General features: G+C 51.8%; 1 protein-coding gene across 12 annotated transcripts in view; it reads right to left on the bottom strand.

Moving 5' to 3' along the window:
- Positions 1-19,329, bottom strand: part of PRKAG2 (protein kinase AMP-activated non-catalytic subunit gamma 2) — a 279,715-nt gene that overhangs the window by 257,828 nt on the left and 2,558 nt on the right. The window contains exon 1 of one of the 12 annotated variants that reach the window (XM_070616870.1): positions 1,327-1,535. The exons of 10 other annotated variants lie outside the window; for them this stretch is intronic. The gene's annotated coding sequence lies outside the window, so the exon portion shown is untranslated. Of the gene's footprint in view, positions 1-1,326; positions 1,536-19,329 lie in introns of those variants that run through there. One more of the 12 variants, XM_070616872.1, reaches the window with a different exon arrangement.

Consider the following 19,329-nt stretch of genomic DNA (forward strand, 5'->3'; position numbering starts at 1 on the left):
AACATGGCTTTTTGAGGGACAATTCCCCCGTAACACCTGCTTTGCTGGGTGTGGCCAGTCCAGGGAATTCCCCCACACTCTTCCCCCAGCACTCTGCCATTTTCCAGAGGATACTGTGCCTGTCACAGCGAGGGGCACCCCCGGGCTGCAGGGTGCCCAGCACGGGGACCATGGGCGCTGGAGGGGAGTAGGCAGGCCCTGGGCAGTACCAGTGAAGCTGAGACCTCATGCCACTTGCAGACCAAGGGGGCCCTGGACACAGGCAGCTGGGTGTATGGAGAATGAGGCAGGATTTGATTGTCCCTTCTGGGCACTCTGAATAATCACCCTGGAACAGAGTGTGTAAACTAGGCACGTCCAGGACAAACCAGATGTGCTCCCCTTACCTAGGGAGTGTCTTGAGCGTTTAATTGAAAGACACCCCTCTGCAAGGTTTCTCCTGGAAGAAGGGATCAAATTTGCTTGTTTATTTAAATTGCAAAGTAAGTGATCAGCAAACACGATATTATTCCATCTTAGAAAGGAATGAAATGCCCATCAGGCAAAATGTTGCTTGTCCTGAGCTCTGCCTTGGAACAACCCGATGTGGTGGACATTCCCTCCATGTTAGCAGGGAAACTGAGGCTCAGAGAAGCAATCGGGTAAGCTAGCCCAAGCTCACAGCCAGCAGAAGCATCCTGAGCTGGATTTGAACTCAGATGGTTCAGATTCCAAAACCCTTAAGTTTTCACAAGCTCCTTCACACCCACCCTACCTCCACCGTCCTGCGTCCACAAAAAGTGCCCCTTCCCCCACAACTGTCTGTCCACCTTGCCCGGTTGTCTCCAGCGAAGCACAGAGAGGCGATCAATTTGAGTCCGTGAATTTAACTCAATGTCTACTTTGATGCCAAGGAGGAAAGGGAAGACACATAAGATCGGACCCCTGCATTCTCGGTCGCTGACAATCTTCCTGGAGGCCAAGTTTGACAACAATGAATCAGAAGTCCTCCAGGAGCTGCTGCCATCTGACCTCAGGCCAGTTTCTCAGCCTCCAAGGCCGTGACCTTCACCTGCTTCCCCCCAAGAAACGAGGGGGCACCAGACCAACTCCACATCCCTCCAGCAATGACGGCCGGAAATGCTGTTAAATGCTTTCTCTTCTCTGTGCCTGAGCGTCTTATTCTGAGAAACAAGTGACTTACATTCTTTCTCCTAAGACAACTGTCGTCTAATGGATTTTTAATGGCCTAGCAGGGAAATAACACAAAACAAACACACACAAAGCAAAGAAAAAGAAACTCAGCGAATGCCAGAGTTCTGCTTGGTTATGACAATAAACCGGTACCTCTTCCTGTGAAAGGTCAACCCACTACTTTCCGGAGCTGGAGTGAGTTTTCCTGCTGTCATCACGCACTTGGGCATTTTGCTAAAAACAAGTTTTCCCCGTTTGAGGCCGGCAAGTTTGGGGCTTCTGGCAAACAAGTTGCTTCTGCTTTTGCCAAGCAGCTTCCCCTTTTCTGGAAACTGCTGGTCCCCCCTGTGTCAGCAGCCTCTGCCAATGGCAGCTGCTCGCCGCGCCCCCTGTCCCGGGGCCAGGCTCTGAGATGTGCATCACAACAGTGCAGTTGTGGGCGAGCTGTTTTTTCTGATGTTGATGTTATGTTTCTCTCCACAGTTGGCTACAAATGGAAATTTCCGTATTCCCCTGTTCAGCAAAAATTACAAGCTTTTGGTTTCATCCTCGCTGTCAAACCATTAACCCTTGAAACCCCGTGGAACCTAAAGGAGCAGCCTGGAGCATGTTCCTGGGGCTCAGGGCTGCGGACACTAGGAGGCCTCAGGTGCCAAGAGTACAAGAAGTGAACGCTTCTGAAAAAAGGGTTGAAAGCCTTACTTTTCCAGATCCCCCTCCACATCTCATGTCCAATAACACTCTGTATTATTATCTTCTGTGAACAGAGTGCCTCTTCAATCTCATTATCTCTAAAACCCACTCACTGGTCCGACCACTCGGCTTTCCCAGGGGTGGAGACAGGCAGGGAGCCAGGGCCACCTCCCCAGGCCAGGGGCTCACCTCCACAGCCCGGCCCGCAGCACGAGGGCGGGCAGCAGCTGCAGGCAGCAGGGCAGCTCTGAGGAGCCTGCCCGTGAGCCCCACACGGGGCAAGACAGAAGGAGGGGCCAGGCCCTGTCTGTCTCCCGTGCCTCCCCCTCCCGTGTCTAGAAGAATACCTGCCTCAAAGGACACTGCCAGTAAAACTGCTGAACGATGAGTAGACAGATGGACGCCTCGGAACCCAAGCATCTGCACGAAGCCTGCAGACCGTGAGGGGTCAGGTCAGACTGAACTGAAGCTCCTAAAAGATGGAGGCCCTGGGGGGTGGGAGTGGCTCCAGCTCTCAAGAATACAAACCTCATGAGAGTAGGAGCCTGGCGTCCTTCACTGCCGCGTGCCCAGGGCCAGCCCTGGGCTCGTGGGCAGCACGCCATCCTCAGTTATGGGATGCACTAGGTATGGCTGAGGCTTGGAATCCCGAGAACATCAAGGGGTGAAGAGCTTTGCCCCAGGAGTGCAGACTCCAACCCTGGAGACCTGAGGCTCCCACAGGAATGCCATTGCCTCAGAAGTGCTCCCGTCCCACAGAAATGGGGGAGCAGGTGGGGAGAATGCTACACACGACAATCGGAGGGAAACGGTCCATATCCTGAGCCCCCTTCCCAGGAAGCCAGGGCCCCGGGGCCCTTCCTTTTTTCCATCTCAGACCCCACACGTGCCCGGCTCAGCATCAGTCAGCAGGGAGGAGGGAGGTGACGTGGGGACAAGGGACGCTGCTCCTCTCAGCAGCCCAGGAAGGCAGGGACCATCTGGGCCGTTAGTTCCAGCTCTGAACTAAATTTGAGTCCAGGAGGGGCATCTCCAGAATCAGTCCTGGGTCACTTTCTTGTGTGTCCCTCCCAGAGCTCACGCCCAGGGTGTGCTGATATGACAACTTTTTCTCTTCAACTTGGTAAAAATAGGGCATGACTGTGAGGAGGCCGACCAGGGCTGGATGCGCGCAGCGCACGGCCCCCGGGCCCTGCATCTCAGCAGAGGGGAAGCAAGAGCTGCAGCTGGCGCCTTGCAGCCGAGTCCAGAAACGGGAAGAGAAACACCTGGTTTCGGCAAAGGGGAAAAATCACAATCACAGGGTTGGCAACAAAATAATTTGCATTTTTGAAACCTGGCTATTTAAAAATGGTTCTTAGATACTTTTTTTCCATATGATAATTTCAAGAATTTTATATTGTGGACGGGTCAGATATTAGGTTGAACTCTATGAGATTATCATTTTTAGGTGAAAAAAATGGTGCAATACTGGATATTTCATATGGTTCAATCTAATATCATCAACTGCCTGTCATGGCTGAGGCAACAGGACACAAAGATGAGAATGTGACCCAAACCAAGACCTTCTCACTCCCAGTCCAGGCTCTTCCTACTCGACTGTGTGGCTTCCTGCCCCCAAAAGACGACAGAATCCAGGCCCTCCCCTCGTGTCACAGACATGGAAACCGGGGCCTTGAGGCTGGGCCTGGCAACCTGCCTGAGGACGCTTGGATAATTAGCCACAAACCCAAAGCCAAAATCCACTTCTTTTTGCCCCAGTTCACTTTTTGTTCCACGACATCCCCATGCTGTGCCCAGCTTGGATGATAAAGAAGAGGCCTCCTGTCCCCCCACCCCCCAGCCACTGTCATTTATTTCTCCAAAGATCAGATTAAAAACGAACCTCGAAGGAACTTGATTCAAGCTGCAAATTCCAGAAAATCGAAACTGGTACTTGCTCTGTTTCCTAGTCTATATCTGTCTGTCTACACCTACAAATCCCACTGTGGGCAGTGGGAGGTGCCCACCAAGGAGCCAGCAGGAAGATCAGGTGTGTGTGGGATGCGCCATCAGGGAAGGGGGGCGGGGGGGAGAGAGAAAGCGAGGCAGAAGTAAAAAGGGCTGGGAATGGGCCCAGCTCCACGCCCCCACCCAACACACGGCCCCGCGGAGATGTGCTTGTTTGCTTGCTTAAATAGAATTGATCGAGTCCCAGTGATACTTATTTACGCCCTGTCTTCATTACCAAAAGGATGCTGCAATGCGGTAAGATCAAATATGATACAGGAAGGAAAATCGGCAGCCACAGAAAAACCAAGCAGAGCAGGTCTGGAGTGAGGCTGCACCCACCGCTGTGAGGCCTGTGCCCTTGCAGATACAGGCCACACATTTTGCTCTTCAGGCTTCTCCAAAACTGGAGCCAGCAAATGAAAGAAGATGATATGTTAATAACTATAAGTCATTCAAGTTTGCGCCATGCCAGGGGCTTTACGTGATGCCATTTAATTCTCAGACCAGCCCTCAGGTAGGCATCCTCATTGCTATTTTACAAATGATGCAACTTAGGTTCAGTGATGCTGAGGAGCTCGTCTAGTTCAAGACGCAGCAGGTGGGAATCCCAGGTCCCCAGAGCCCCGTCTCGTCATCACTGTCTTCACAAGGCCATCGTCTGAGGAAGGGACTCAGGGAGCACCCACGGGTGACAGGCAACATCTCTCCTACAATGTCCATGGCTTCTGGGCAGGCACTTCTAAGTGCCCCTTCACCCCATTAGGACTCGGAGGGGGAACCGGAAGAAATCTCGCAGGGGAAAGAGCACTGAGTTTGGAGACAACCACACCTCCTTCAAATGTTGGCCTTGCCTATCACCAGTTGTACCCCTTGGGCAAGTCATTCAGTCTATCTGAGCCTCAGTTTCCCCAAGTATAAAAATAGGGGCAATAATATGAACCAGGCAGAACTGACGAGGAGTTAAATGACAAACTACATGAAAGAGGCTGTCACGGTGCCGAGCTCCCAACACAGTAAATGTCTACTTCATCCAAAGGTGACCTAATGGTCTGAGAAACAATCAGATCAGCCTCAAAGCACCAGGGACAGTGACCCCACAGGAACTCAGCTGGCTGGTGCCTCCTGCCTGGTGTGACAACCACAGGGAAGAGAATTGGGTCAGAAGGCAGGTTTTTCAAGCCTGGTAAAATCCAGCTTTAAAGAAACAAAACAAAAGAGAAGAGATACAAGGCAAGGAGACAGAGGAAAAAGAAACAAGAAAAAAGAAACACAAAGGAGGAGAGAAAATGGAGCCACAGGGGAAAAAAAGTGAAAATGGATGACAAGAGAAACTACTGGTTTGCAGCCAACAGTCTTAAGTATGTGTATATTTCTCTCAGCTTTACATAAAAGGTGGTACTCTTTTAGGGATCCAAAGACACTAACCAGTATAATTTTTGGAAAGCAACATTAGAAAAAAGCCTATAACCCATCAACTCTCAATCAGCCAAGAACAGATCATTGCTGTAAAAGAACGTTTGCTGAGGATGAAGAGTCATTGGAGGGCTGCACAGGTGAGTAAGTCAGGGCCTGGCCTGGCCAAGGGGCAGGGAAGTTACCGCTTCATACGCAAGATGACCCGAGGGCTCAGAGGAGGGAAAGGTCATTTCTTTTGGCCAGGTGACATTCAGGACCCTTCTTTTGCTGGCTGGCTCCCTGCAGACCACTGAGGCACACAGAGCTCACAGAGACCTCAGAGAGCTCAGTGCTGGGGGTCCACCTGCCGCAGGGCAGCTGTGCCCACAGTGGACCCATCAGCAGCTGGAGGTCCAACATAAAGACTTCAGGCTTGTGCGTCTATAATCAGCCCATAACAATGGCTGGAGGTAAACACCCTCGGCCCTTCCACACACATCCTCCGGGTGACCTTTGCCTCCCGGCACCATCGGGCTGACGGGCACGGCAGTTCAGCACAGGGGCTCAAGCTTGGAGCCTGGCCTCTGTTGTGCAGATTTCCCATCTGTACAGTGGGGACAGTAACAGCATCGACCCACACAGCTCAAGAAGCTAATGCGCACACTCGGGGCATGCTGGCTCAGCATAGTAGCTATTTTTATTAGCGACTGTTTCTCTTCCTTTCCCTTCAAGGCTGACCTTGAGAATCATTTGAGCCAAGTGCCACCTTGGTGGGGCAGTGGGGGGCGGGCACTACCATTTCTTCCACCTTCAATACAACTCTGACCTTTGGTTCCTGTTGCTAGGAAGGAATGGGATAGAGGAGACAAACACTAGTAAGTTTGGCTGTTCTCTAAAGGGTCCAGGGTGCTGGATGCTGAGGGCCCCTCTTCCTGCAAGACTGGGGCACAAACGGCAGGACTGTTTCCCCAGCCATCCCTGGCCCCCATCAGTCAAGTTCTCAGATCATAGGAAGCTCGGAGAGCCAGGGGCCTCTGACGGGGGCTAGATGCTGGCCAGTGTCTCTCGCGTCTGTCACATAACAGATGTGGGGAAAAGCAGGCCCCCGAGGCCTCCAGCAGGGAGCAGGTACTGCGTTTATGGGGAAGGTGCCAGCAGCTCTGGTACCAACATACACTCACTTAGGCAACAGTGACCAACGGGCCGCTCCTGGGCGGCACTCGGTGGGGGATGCAGAACACTGCAGCAGGACCAAGCCCGGCAGTCATCTCGTCCTTCCCGACCGCCGCGACAGGAAGAGCTGAGGGCGGAAACGGGAGAGAAAGGGAGCCTACCCTTTGAAATGTGTGATTCTCTAAAGAAAAGAAGACAGAGGTGGCAGCACGGATCCTGGTCTCCGGCTTCAAGACAGCGCTCAGCCCTTCTCAAAAACCTTCACGCAGACCCAGCTGGAGGAGGCACGCTTCACCTGACCGGGAGGCAGCTGGGAGGGCTTCCAGCAGCGAGGCCCATGAGGTGGAGGTGGGTTGCCCTTCCTGTCCACACCCGCCGGAGGCTTCGCACCCAGAACCCGGCCGGCCGAGCAGATGCGCAGTCCGCCAGCAGCACCCAGCACTGTCAGAGCTGAGGAGCACTTCTCTTCTGTACCTGCTCAGCCGCTAACCAGCTTAGTGGTCTTACCTCCCCCAACCCAACATCCCACCTGTTCAGCCAGATCCCACTCGGCAGGTGTGATGCACAGATGTGAAAACCTCCCAGCCTCCTGCTTTTTGATTCCAATGGCCTTCTCAGAACCGTGAGTGGAAGATGCTGTTTGGTGAAGGAATCCTCCTGTTTCTTCAGGATCTGTATTGAACCCTCTGGGCCTTCCAAACTGACGCCGTCCAACCTTCTTTTGTTTGGGGGAGAATGGTAAGCTAACCCACCAGGGATGCGCCCACAGCTCTGTCCAGGGGTCAGTGTGTGGAATGTGACAAATAACCGACCCCTGTGCCCACTTAGACAGAAGTTGCCTCGTGATATCAGAAGGAAATCTGAGGTACAGGACTTGCCCAGGTCAGCAAAGCTGGAGATGCAGGATTGGAGCCCATCTTCTGCTACACAGTCCAAGATTCTTTCCACTGTGGCCCACTGCCCCTGCCTGCTGGGACTGTGGGCTGGGGGACAGGAGGTAGCTGGGCACCTGCCCTTTCGGCAGGTCTCACAAAACCATGGAATGGCAGACCTGGAAGCGCCCTGCCAGCCCCCATGCGGCTCTATCATCCCAGCAGACGCCTTTATCCCTCCCTTAACTAAGAACGATTCATTAGCAGCCGGTGAGGCACCCCTAGCCTGGAGAGGCAGGCACGGCAGAAAGGGGGCACAAGCTCTCAAGAAAGGCTCCCCGAGCGAGGCGGGCAAAGATACAGGCCAGAAAGTATCTCGCCTTCATTCTTCGTGACAGAGACCACTGGAACTTGCTGAAACACACTTTATTCCTCCCATGATTCCTCCACTCCCTGCGGCGCCTCCACTCGGCTCCTCCTTACACGCCCCTGCCCGGCTCTGTCACCGCCTCTCCTCCACTTACTCCTTGTGGTGTGTTCTAGTCCATTCCCATACTAGTGGGGTTAAAAAGAGAAGCACAGACTCTGCTCACAGTGCCCAAGGCCTGAGTGTGGTCGGTGCTGTTGGTCTCACCTCACATGGGAAGGAACCAGAAGTCACAGAGGGAGAACAACCCGCCCCACCCCAGGCCCACCTGAGGGCTGGAAGGAATATGACTTGGGGTCCCCAAGTACCCCCCAAGAGCCCCAGAACACTCACTTTCTGGAGTCAGGGTGCAAAATCCCAGGACAGCCCTATTAAATGGCAAATGCCCCAAGGGGACGAGGACAAAACATGGTAACCTGATAAACTGATTCCCCAAAATGCCAGCGGCTTATTACCTTCTCCTAGACTGGAAGACTCCCACCCAATGGAGCACACAGCCCCCCAGAGCCCAGCCTGTCTCCTGTGCCAGCGACTCTACTGGGGCCCCGCCAGCCACGGGGCAGAGGGAGGTGGAGGCAGGCGAGACTCCAGGGGCCCTGCAGGGCCAGTGTCCGCTTCCAGGTGCAGCCTGCCAGGTCTGACTTCCACACCCACCACCCCGGCCCTCAGCAGCCTCACCCCAGACTTGACCTTCAAGTTCCTGGCAAAGGCCATTTCTAACCACCTTCAGTTAAGGGCTCAACTTCCCAGGCCCGAGGCTCCCGCTGGCTTTCACTCTGGGCTCAGGGCCTTGGCCTTTTGGACTATCTCACTGTAAACAAGAAGATTTGTGAAATAAATTTGTACATGTACTTAGCCAAAGCATTACAAGGGAGAAAAATGAAGTCACATTTGAATTTACAATTGAAGAGTCACCTCCACTGAAAAGAATAAAACGATCTTCCTGGTGGGGCCATCCCAGAAAACCTAGAGCACAATGGTGGCTGAGTGGTCTTCCCCACGGGCCCCTTTCCAGGGAGAGGAAACCAACATTCCTAGAGTACCACCTTCTTGCTTTTTTTCCACGTATCTCATTTCATTCTCCCCCAAGCCCTCGAGGTGGAGACTCTTATCCACATTTTACAGGTGAGAAAACTGAGGCTCAGAAAACATCAGTAAACTGCCCAAGAGACAGGGGAGCAAATGGCGGCACTAGAATTGCAAGCTTGGTCATTAACGCCCAAACTCATGCCCCTCCACCACACTGCCCTTCTACAGAGCGGATGAAAACCATCACGTTTTCCTGCTACACAAAGGATTCTGTTCTGGAGAATGTAGTATGAATGGCCACTAGGTCCACACCCATCCACTGGATGGGTGGAGCTCCCCACCTCCTACGGTTCCTTAAGGTGGTGAGGCTGAGAGGCTGGCGCCTAGCCTTGGCCCAATTGCCCCCTCCTTCTTGCTGAGGCTCGGCATCCCATGTCACTCTAGGTGCCAGACCAGTTTCCAATCAAAGGATTATTATGCCATCGAAAATACCTCCTGGCATATTCATGATGCCCTTACCAGTCAATTAGCCTGAGCAAAAAGCCCAAAAAACTTTCTCAGGTAGGAGATGAAGGAAAAAAACAACTGATACAAAAATGTCCCTAAAAATTGCCCTTTTATTGAACCAACAAGACACGGTTTGTCTGAAAATTTTCTTGCAATATCTGGTTCCCAGAAGACTTGTAAATAATCGATTCACTCAGATTTTTTGGAATTAGTTCACTGAGCTAAGTCAGCATTTGGATCCTCAAAGACAGTCTGCATTTTTTCTTTCCCACTGTGTTAGCTGAGTCTCCGCATTTCCTCACCATCATCGTCAACATCAATGTCAGGGTTGGCCGTGTGGGAGGTGAGTTCCCTGCGGCTGGGACACGAAAGGTGGAGATGCATGCCATCCTCAAAAGAGTGTATGGTCTAATTAAGGAGACAACTCTGGTCTCCTTTGCCTCAATCTGGGACAACTCTGAAAGGCCACCCCAGTTCCAGAATGTTCCAGGGGGTCAGCTGAGGGCTTTGTTGTGACTGTTTCACAGTCCAACTTCTTTCTCTGCCCCATCCAGCTTTCTTTCCTTCCTCTGCCACTAAAAGACCAAAACTGGAGGCATAGCATCATTAGCTAACAATAATTTTTAAGTGAAGTTAACAAAGATCATTTGAAGTATAGATCATCATTAAACAAAGAATATACCCAGTATGTCCATTTGACTTTAAGTTGTAGTACATTATGGTAGTAAATTCTATGCCTACAGGCCAAGCCCACATAACTTTGCATTGGGCCTTCCCTGAAAACTGATGCTGTCACATCTAAAGACAGAGGGAGATGGATGGACAATGGACAGACATGCAAGCCTGGCGCCTGGGTCTGCACTGAGAGGACTCGATGCTCGCTCACTGCTGCCCACAGTTCTTGTCTTAGAGCCACCGAAAAACAGAACTGCTTGGAAATCATTTTCTGATCTAACCCAAGTTGTAGACATCTCTGGCAGGGAGTCACAGCAGGCCAGGCAGTGGGACTGCGGCTCCCCAGAAGCCTCGCCTCAGCTGCAGCCACGGATGCCCGCCTACCGGAAAGGGTTTCCTCTCTTCCCACATTCCTCGAGGAGAAAACCCAAGTTTTCCTCCCTGCTTTGCCAATGGCCAATCCCATGACCTCTGGCGAGTCACTCATCCTCTGGAGGCTGCCTCCTCATATGAAGTGGTCCATGGCGAGCTTCCACCCTCTCTGGCTGCCAGGGGCCACCACTCGCGTTCTGGGCCACTTCTGCACCTGGTGGGGAAGTCACCTGGCTGAGGTCCTCCCTTAGACCAGTTTGGTACCACTGCCCAGATTTCCCTCTGTCTTTGAGCCAAGAATATTCTATTACCTGTGCCCTAAAGTCATTTTAGAAATTTCAAAATATACTGAACAAGCAAAGAAGAGTGATGAAGAGTCACTTCTCTGTCCTCCTGACCCTGGCTCCTCCCCACAGGCAAACAGCTCCTCGGAACTGAACGCATCCTAGTGATGAAACGGGAGGTGGGGGCGACACTGCCGAACACCCAGCTTTGGAAGGACCGGGCTCCACCTCCACTGCACGCTTCTCCTCTCACCCGCCCTCATGGCCCCACAAAACCACCTGTCCCTGGGAGAAGGCCCCGTCTTCACACAACTGTGGTGCTTGAGCCAATAGGGACCTCAGATTGCAATCCACTTTTTCATATACATAATATATATTACATATAATATGTGGTTATATAATACATATAATATGTGTACATATAATATGTGTATTATATATATGGCTACTCATACAATTAATAACAATATATTACTAAATAATGTTAATTATATATCAATCTGCTTAAGATCTTAATATATTAATTATATTACAATTAATATTTAATTAATATATTATAGTTGGTGTTAATTACATCACTATATAATTATATGTGTTTATATATAAATATATAATATAATGTATATAACATAATTAAATATCAATTATATTATGTAATAATTATGCTATATGTGACATATTAGATATATACTTGAGAAAGGATAGATGTTTCTTGTTCTAAGTCACTACGTTTGCGAGTGTTTTGACAGCAGCAAAGGTGAGCTGAGATGGTGGTGGGAGCCTCCAAGCCTGTGAGTGCAGGGCCACACCCGTCTTGGTTGAGTCTACTCTGAGCCTCCCATGGTGCCTGACACACGAAAGCTTTCGGTAAATGTCTGCTAACTCAGTCAGAAGAAGCCCACAGGTATCTGACAGAAGAGCCAGCACAGAATTTCCCAATTCCCGGTTTAGTCTTTATTCTAACATTCAGTTATTTAAAAAAGAAAAAATGAGAAAGAACTAGAGAATAAAACCTGTGAAATTATAGAAGGTGGATTATTTATTTTCAAGATGAGAAGGGTAACCCCAAGGGCAAACCACTGGAAAGCAGCTCACAGACCCGGCAATTCGTCTTCCATGTGCCCATCACGTGGGTGGCGTCTGTCCTGCCCAGTAGTCCTGCCTCCCACGCCTGGGCTGCCTGGACCGTCCGCGGGGCATCAAAGGCCCAGGGCTGGAGCAGGGCAGAGGAGAGCCATCGAAAACCCAATTAAACACAACAGAAAGTTCTGGCAGGTTGGACTAGAACGGTTGTGAGCCACAGATGGCCTAAACTTCTTTTTCTATGGTAAGGATAGTAACAGTGACAACAAGAGTAATGGTATTTCTCAGCGTTATATTAAAGATAAAGAGAGATGGCTCATATAAAAGTACGCGCCTGGCACATAGCAAGTGCTGCATCAGTATGAGCTGAATCTGATGACAACCATGCCATTCCAGATGGCATCTGGTCATCAATAATAGTGATCAGCCAGAGCCACCATGAATGAAACTACCTGTCAAGCAGCGTCCAAATTGCGAAGAGGAAAAAAGCTCTCTTGGTGCTTATTACACAGTATGCCGCAGACAAGAATGGGGCCTGTGAGGACAGCTTCAAGCCCATGATTCAATGGCTATTTCACGGACGATGCTGCCAGGCCAGGTGGAACAAGGCAAGGGTTTCCAGTTAGCCCACAGACAGATGGCTGCCTGGAAGCTGCTTGCCAGTCTTATGGAAGCTGAGCGGGGGACTGGGCCGGGCTGCCCGCTCTCTCGGCCCCCATCTCCACCCCTGCCCGCAGGACCGAGTCTGGGCAGGTGGTTATGCAGAAGGGACAGAGCAGGGCCAAGAGGAGGTCCTCCGACAGGCACAGCAGCCTGGGTCCTGGAGCTGCCGCACCAGCCTCCTTGCGCTCAGTTTTCTCACAGACCCTGCCTCGGCCCCACCAGCTAGATTTCCCGCAGGGAGAAGAGGGGGATGCGAGGAAAAACCCAGATCTTGGGGAAACGCAGACAACGAGATGAGGACGGTGGAAAGCATGACGGCTCCGTGGGCCTTGGCCCACCATCGTGGGGCAGTGCTGGGAGTCCGGCTGCCTCATTCTGAAGCCCCTGCTCCCATGGCCCTACAGAAAGCAGCAGCAGTCTTTTCACCGCTGCCCGAACCCGGCTTTGAAGGCAGGGGCCCTGGTGCATTAGGTCCGGGGGCCGCCACAACACAGCACCACAAACGGCATGGCTTCGAACAACAGCAATGTATTCTCACAGTTCTGGAGACCAGAAGTCTGAAGTCAAGGTGTTGGCAGAGCCACGCTCACTCCGAAACCCCCAGGGGAGGCTGCTTCCTTGTCTCTTCCGGCCTCTGGTGGCCCAGGCATTCCTTGGTTTGTGGCAGAGTCGCTCCGATCTCAGCCTCCCTCTGCGTGATCTCTGTCTCTCTATCCAACCTTCCCTCTTCTTACGAGGGCCCCAGTCCTACTGGATGAGGAGCCCAGCCTGACCTCATCTCAGTTTGGCTAATTACATCTGCAAAGACCCTATTTCCAAACAAGGTCACATTCACAGGTACCAGAGGTTAGGACTTCAACGTATCTTTTTGGAGACACAATACAACTCATAACCCTGTTCACCTTTATATCCCCAACACAGTGCCTCAGAAACAGACATAAACGAATTGGCCGGATTCCTAGTCCCGGCTCCAACCCTCCCTACCCGTAAAAGTGGTGCTCAGCAATTCCCCACCTCTCCACTTGTTATCTGCAAACTGAGACCAGGACGCCTCACTTCCTAAAATTCTCCCCTGGCCCCACAGCATCCTTCCTCCTGCCCTCCCCTGGACAAATGGAGGTCACTCCAGTGCTACCCTGAACTGGCTCTGCACAAAGGGCTGAATCCCCGCTGTGCTCCCAGCAGGAGGCTGGCAGAGCTGCAGGGCTTCCCACAGCTGGGACCTGGCCTCTGCCTCACGGAAAAAAGGCCAAACTCCTGGGGTCACCAGGAGCAAATTGGTCTTCGTTGTACATTCATCAGCAACTTCGCTGCCAGGTCAGAGTATATCAAAACACAGAGGCCTGGCAGAGGCCCTGAAGCCCGGATGATATCTGATTGGTCTGTGACAAGCCATGAGCTGGCAGAGAAGGGCTTCCCGTCAACAGGAAGGAAAGGATGGAGATCAAATTATTTTCAAAGTAGGCGGTGGAAGAGGTGAGTGAGATTCCAATTAACCATTCGGATGCAGGGCTAACCACTGGCTTATGAGATGCCCTCCTCCCCTGGAGGGGAAGCACACCTGACGGCATTCAACCATTTCCCCTGGTCCAGGTCACACACCGTGCAATGGGCACAGTGGGGTCTCTCTAAGAATTCCCTGTGGTTAAGCCTCAGGGACACAGCTTAAGTCCCATGTGGCTGCTCTGCCCGTCCTACAGCAAGGCCATGGTCAATTAACCAAGCAAATTAAGGACTCGGTTTCAACTCGCTGCTCAGCCCTTCATCAGCCTTTGCTCTACATTTTAAGAGACCTTGGCAACATTTTGACACCTGGTTCAGTGTCATGGGGTTATGAGGATGGGTTGGTCCCCCATCCTGACAGAAGTGGGAGACACATGGTACTTCATATGAGCGGCTCAGACTCGCTGTTCTGGGTCAAAGGGAGAGTGGCTGAAGGAGAACGGGGGAAAGAGGGCTGGATTCTAACCCAGATCTTTGGGGTGTCTGCTGCCCTGTGCAGTAACCTGAGTAGCCCCAACACAAGTGAAACGGTGCCCAGAAACAGGAACGTCGCTGGCCGTGAGCTGAAAAAATCAAAACGGGAAAACAGGGAATGTAAAAAAGAATAGCCAGTCAAGCAACAGCATCATTGCAGAGCACATTTATTTGTCTGAATGGTTGTAGAGGATAAAAACTGATTTAGAAGTTATGTGAATGAAGTCTGAGCAGGAGAGAAGGCCCTGGCAAGTCAGAAGTGCTTCCAAGGTCTGTCTTCAGTCAATGGAGCATTCGGCACAAAGTGCAACCCCCGAGCGGAGATTAGCAACAGAACACAGCTCTGCTAGGCTGCACTGGAGGAGGGCAGTTGAAAGAAAACAGGCGAGGAGGGAGACTTGTAAAGCGCTGAGTCCATAACAAGTTTGTGATTGTGGAAAGACACAACATTGAACACACAAACTATACTGGGCTGCTGCTTCTGTCCGGTCCCTCAGTCCTAGAGATGTCCTTTTGGTGAAATAATGATCCAGGATGTAGACAGCTGCATTTACCATTAGGCTGCTATCCAGTATTCAGAGCTGGGTTTACACAAGGATCTTGAACCCTCTACAGACAGGTACGAGGACAGAGCAGGAGTAAGGCAGCCCAGGCTAGACGGGAATAAAGTGCACAGTTCACTTCCACTGTGTTGTCCCGCCACGGAATGGAGGAAGTGCTTGTTCTCAGCTGGACCATCTGTAAAGTGGGGATAAGAGGACGAGCGAGAGGATCCAGCCCTGGCCTACACCCCAAGTCACTGAACGTGTGATTCTGCAAATCCATGCGTTTTGTGCACACGCTGCTTATGTCACCACATCAGCTGGTCCACGGAGGTCTCTGCTCTCTGCAGGGTAGAGTCTTCAAGGAAGGGGACTCCTGTATCTGTCCCTGACCTGCCCGTTCTCTCCACAGGACTCTGCTTATCCGGCATTCAGCCAACACACTAGGCCCACACTTTAGGAAGCCCAGTCTCCGGGCAGCCACACGCAGACCCTGCGAGCTGTCGAGGGGCATCCAGGCCTCGTTGATAAGCCCTAGAGCCACAGGACAGTTCTGGGGGCCCCATCACCAAGTAGCTTGAAACCTGAAGGGCTGAACATCATACTCAGGGTCCTATAAGAGCCTATGCTTACGGCACCCAAGATGCACCAAGCTGTGAAGGGCTGAGTCAAGAAGCATTCCAGTGTGGTCCAACAGGCTGGCCCACACTGGGTTACCCTGGCCAGGAGATGTGGGCATTCATCTTCACTGGAAGCCAGAAATATCCTGCCTTTGTTCAACACTCAGTAGCCAAGGATATCTCTTCTCAATCACAGCTGAAAAAGTGCAGCCGATAGATAGATGGATAGATGCATAGATACACAGATAGCTGGCTGGATGGGTAGATTGATAAAAAGAATAACTCAAGGAGGCAGAAGAAATGGATCAGCATTACACTGCAGAAGTTGAAAATCAATTGCTTCTAAACTCCTATGGACATAAGAACTACCTGGAGAGCTTATCGGAAACGCAGAGCTATGGGTCCCACTCCTCAGAGCTTCTGATTCAGTAGGTCTAGGCTAAGACCTGGGGTTTCATATTTTAAGCAAACACTGGGTGATTCTACTTAAGCTGGTCCAGGAGCCACACGCTGAACGACACTCCCCTAAACCCTAACCCAAAAAATCTTGTTCTGGGTGGTACAAAGTGACCAAGGTCAAGGCCAAGGTCAAAACTGACATCCCCACTGAGCGGCATGGCACCCCCTTTCCCCTTGCTGAGGCTTCAGTCCACGGAGTTTTAGTGGTGTGACAGGCTGAGCTCCGTCGTCACTTGGTGGTCCAGCCCCCGGGGGCAGAAGGGCAGCTCCCATTACCACCCGTGTCGAGGCGTCAGAGTGCCGAGCAGGGTGGATTTGTTTGGAAAGGGGCCACTAGTAGCAGGCCTGTCACCAACGTGGAGGGAGCCATGGCCTCAAGCAGCGTGAGGGTTCCCTCTGGAGACACCACAGGCAAAAACATCACTAGCAACAGGCCCGCCCAAGCCAACCTTCTGTGCCTGGCCAGCTGCTCTTGGCTCTATTTTTAGTTTGTCTCCAGTGACTATGAAGGATTTCTGAAGTGCCTCTCCCAAGACGGCCAGGGACACGTGCATCCTGTCAGCAGTAAATATGGGGCCACTGCCTCAAGTCTGAACACCTCGAGGCCTGCCTCAGTGTCCCCACAGGCTCCTGCTTGGATTCCTCTCTCTGAAGCCCTCCCTTCCCCTTTGGCCTCCTGCTGTCATTGGCTTGTAAACAGTTCCAAAGACCGGCCAACAGTCATCAATTAAAATGCGTCTGAGATAGACAGATTTCAGATTTAATAGAGAAGCTGCTTTTTCTCAAACAAAAAAAGGAGAAAAGAGCACGCTTGCTCCCAGCAACAGCTTCCCCGGCAGAGTTCTGGCAGCACGCCCCCGGCAGAGCTGGGCTTCCAATGAGTCATTTCCAGAGCCATTCCCACCCCTCTCCTTGCTGTTCCTGCTTTGCATAAGCCGTGAGGGCTCAGAGAAGAGAACTAAGGCAGGCATCAGCTCACCACGACTCTAGACACAACGCCCACCTTGCGGCTTCTAAAGGCCCAGTGCAACTCCACAAGGAATGTGCGCTCAGTCTTTCTTCCTCCTCTTCTCACTCTCACACCTTCTCTTTCCCCTGACAAGATCCGGGGGAGTTTCCCCATGAAGGTGATCCAAACGGCCTAAGGAGAGGCCCAGATCAAGCAAGGCTGTGTCCTCTGTCAGGCCCCAGGGCCATTCTCCCATCCCACCTGGTCGTCACTTTAGTTAGTAATTCTAAGTCTCCATTACCTGCTATAACCCACAGGTCCTAGGGTGTCCCCTAAATGGATTCCTCCTTCTTGGTGTCTCAGGGCACAGCAGGTGCTATTGGTAGGATGGCCAGGTGAACATGGTTAAAGACATGAGCCTGAGAAGGAGGTTTGCAATGATGTCCCCAACATCCTAGGTCACAGCTCTGTTCATGCATCACAGACAGGGGTGGACACTGAGGCCAGCCGTATCCGAAAGGAACTCATTTCAGTGACGAGACAAGCTACTTGGACACAGGAGGCCTCGTCACTGCAAGTGCCACTGGACACCACCAAATGACCCACCCACAGGACTGCTAGGGCTACAGGGTCTTTCAGGAGCCACTCCTTAGAATCCCAGACGTCCTTGGAAATGGCATTCTCTGGACACCCGTGATCACCTGGCACTGGGGGATGAGGAAGCGGATGCCACCCCCTGCGATTTGCTGTGACTGAGCTCATCATTTTCTCCCAAGTACTGGCTCCTTACCCCAAATATCTCCAAACCGCAGGTCTACTCAGCTCCCGTGTCCCTCACCATTCATCAGATGCTGAAGCTCGCCGGTCTGCCTTCTGACCTCTCACCTCTCCCCTTCATTTGCTTTCTCTTATCATTATTGCTGTTCAGCCCTCAACCCTTACTTTGGATTTTTACCAGAGCATTTGAATCGGTTTCCTTGACACTAGTCCCTCTTTCCATGACTCCACTTTGCACACTGCTACGGGGCTAATTCTCACGAAGCATTGTTCTTATCACCTTTAACTGCTCCTTAGTTTAGAATCTCCCCCAAATGGTCGGTGAGACAATGACTTAGGTTCAGTACTTTATCCCAGGGAGTGGGGGAGTGAGGCAGACAAGCCAGCAGGGGTACACTGACGAACAGAGCACCACTGCGGGCAAGTGGGGCTGGACCCTGCTGGGACCCTCTGAGGCATCCTGCAGAACACACATCATAACTGCCCCACTGCAGGATGGGAAAGGCTGGGGGTTGCCCCTCAGGGCATAAAACCAATCCCAGCACTTCCAGCCCTGCACACTCGGGCTGAGCAAACTGCCAGGGTGCTGGAGGACTCCTTCAGGAATGATAAAGACACAGTGAGAAGCTGTGGGGTGGAGCCGGGCTGTCTGGCAGGACTGCAGTGAACTCTGGGTGGGCCCTGGGCACGTGGGGCAGAGCACCAGCAGCAACTCGGGCAGCTTCTCCCTGGGCCTGCCTGCCAGGTAGGGCTGCCAGATAAGATACGGGATGCCCAGGTAAACTTGGATTTCAGACAAACAGAGGATAATTTTTTAGTATAAATTGATCCCAAATAGCTCATGGGACATTCATATACTAAAAAGTTGTTCATTCTAAAAATTCTAACCTAACTGGGCATTTGGTATTTTTATTTGCTAAATCTGGCAACCCTATTTCAAGGCCCTCCTTGATCTGGCCTCAATCCAGTTCTGATGACCCTGATTCTCAAACCCTTTCCTCCATGAGAAGGGCTCTTCTCTGTACCTGGAAGCAGTCATCCAAACACCTCACTCCCAACTTCTCACACGGGTCTCTGTCCTGCCTACCATCTCTGGGCATAAGGTTGCTCTGAACACATCTGTCTTCTCTCCCTTCTCTCCTCCCAAAAGCAGGTACTGTCTGCACCGGTCATCTTATGCCCTTGGGTCGTCTGCAGCAAATGCAACCCCTGTGAGGATGGAGCCAGAGCCCCCTCATTCACCCTGGATCTCACCATCAACGACAGCGCCACACACATGTGGTGGAAAAAGTGAGTGAACACTACTTTCGGTAATGGCTGGATCATGCCAAGAACATTGTCTAAAGCAGCCAAGGTCACACCAGCAGCAGGAAGGGTGGTCAGAGGACCCCAACTATATAGTGGCTGTTCCACTTTCACAGCCTGGCCTCTCAGTCCTTTTCTGGGTCCTGGATTGGGTCCTACACTACCACTAGCATCACCCTGGAGCGCCACTCCCCCCTCCCCATTTGGGACCAGCCTCACCAACCGGCCTCGATACAATGTGGCCTGCACACCGGACAGTGTCATTTTCTTTTCTCTCTCTCTCTTCTTAAAATTAGGTGTTCTGATGTAGATGTAATAGCCAGACATTTATATAACACTTTAAATTTGTAAGAGCTTTCCGT

Source organism: Equus przewalskii, chromosome 4 (genome assembly GCF_037783145.1).
Source record: "Equus przewalskii isolate Varuska chromosome 4, EquPr2, whole genome shotgun sequence".
NCBI lineage: Eukaryota > Metazoa > Chordata > Mammalia > Perissodactyla > Equidae > Equus > Equus przewalskii.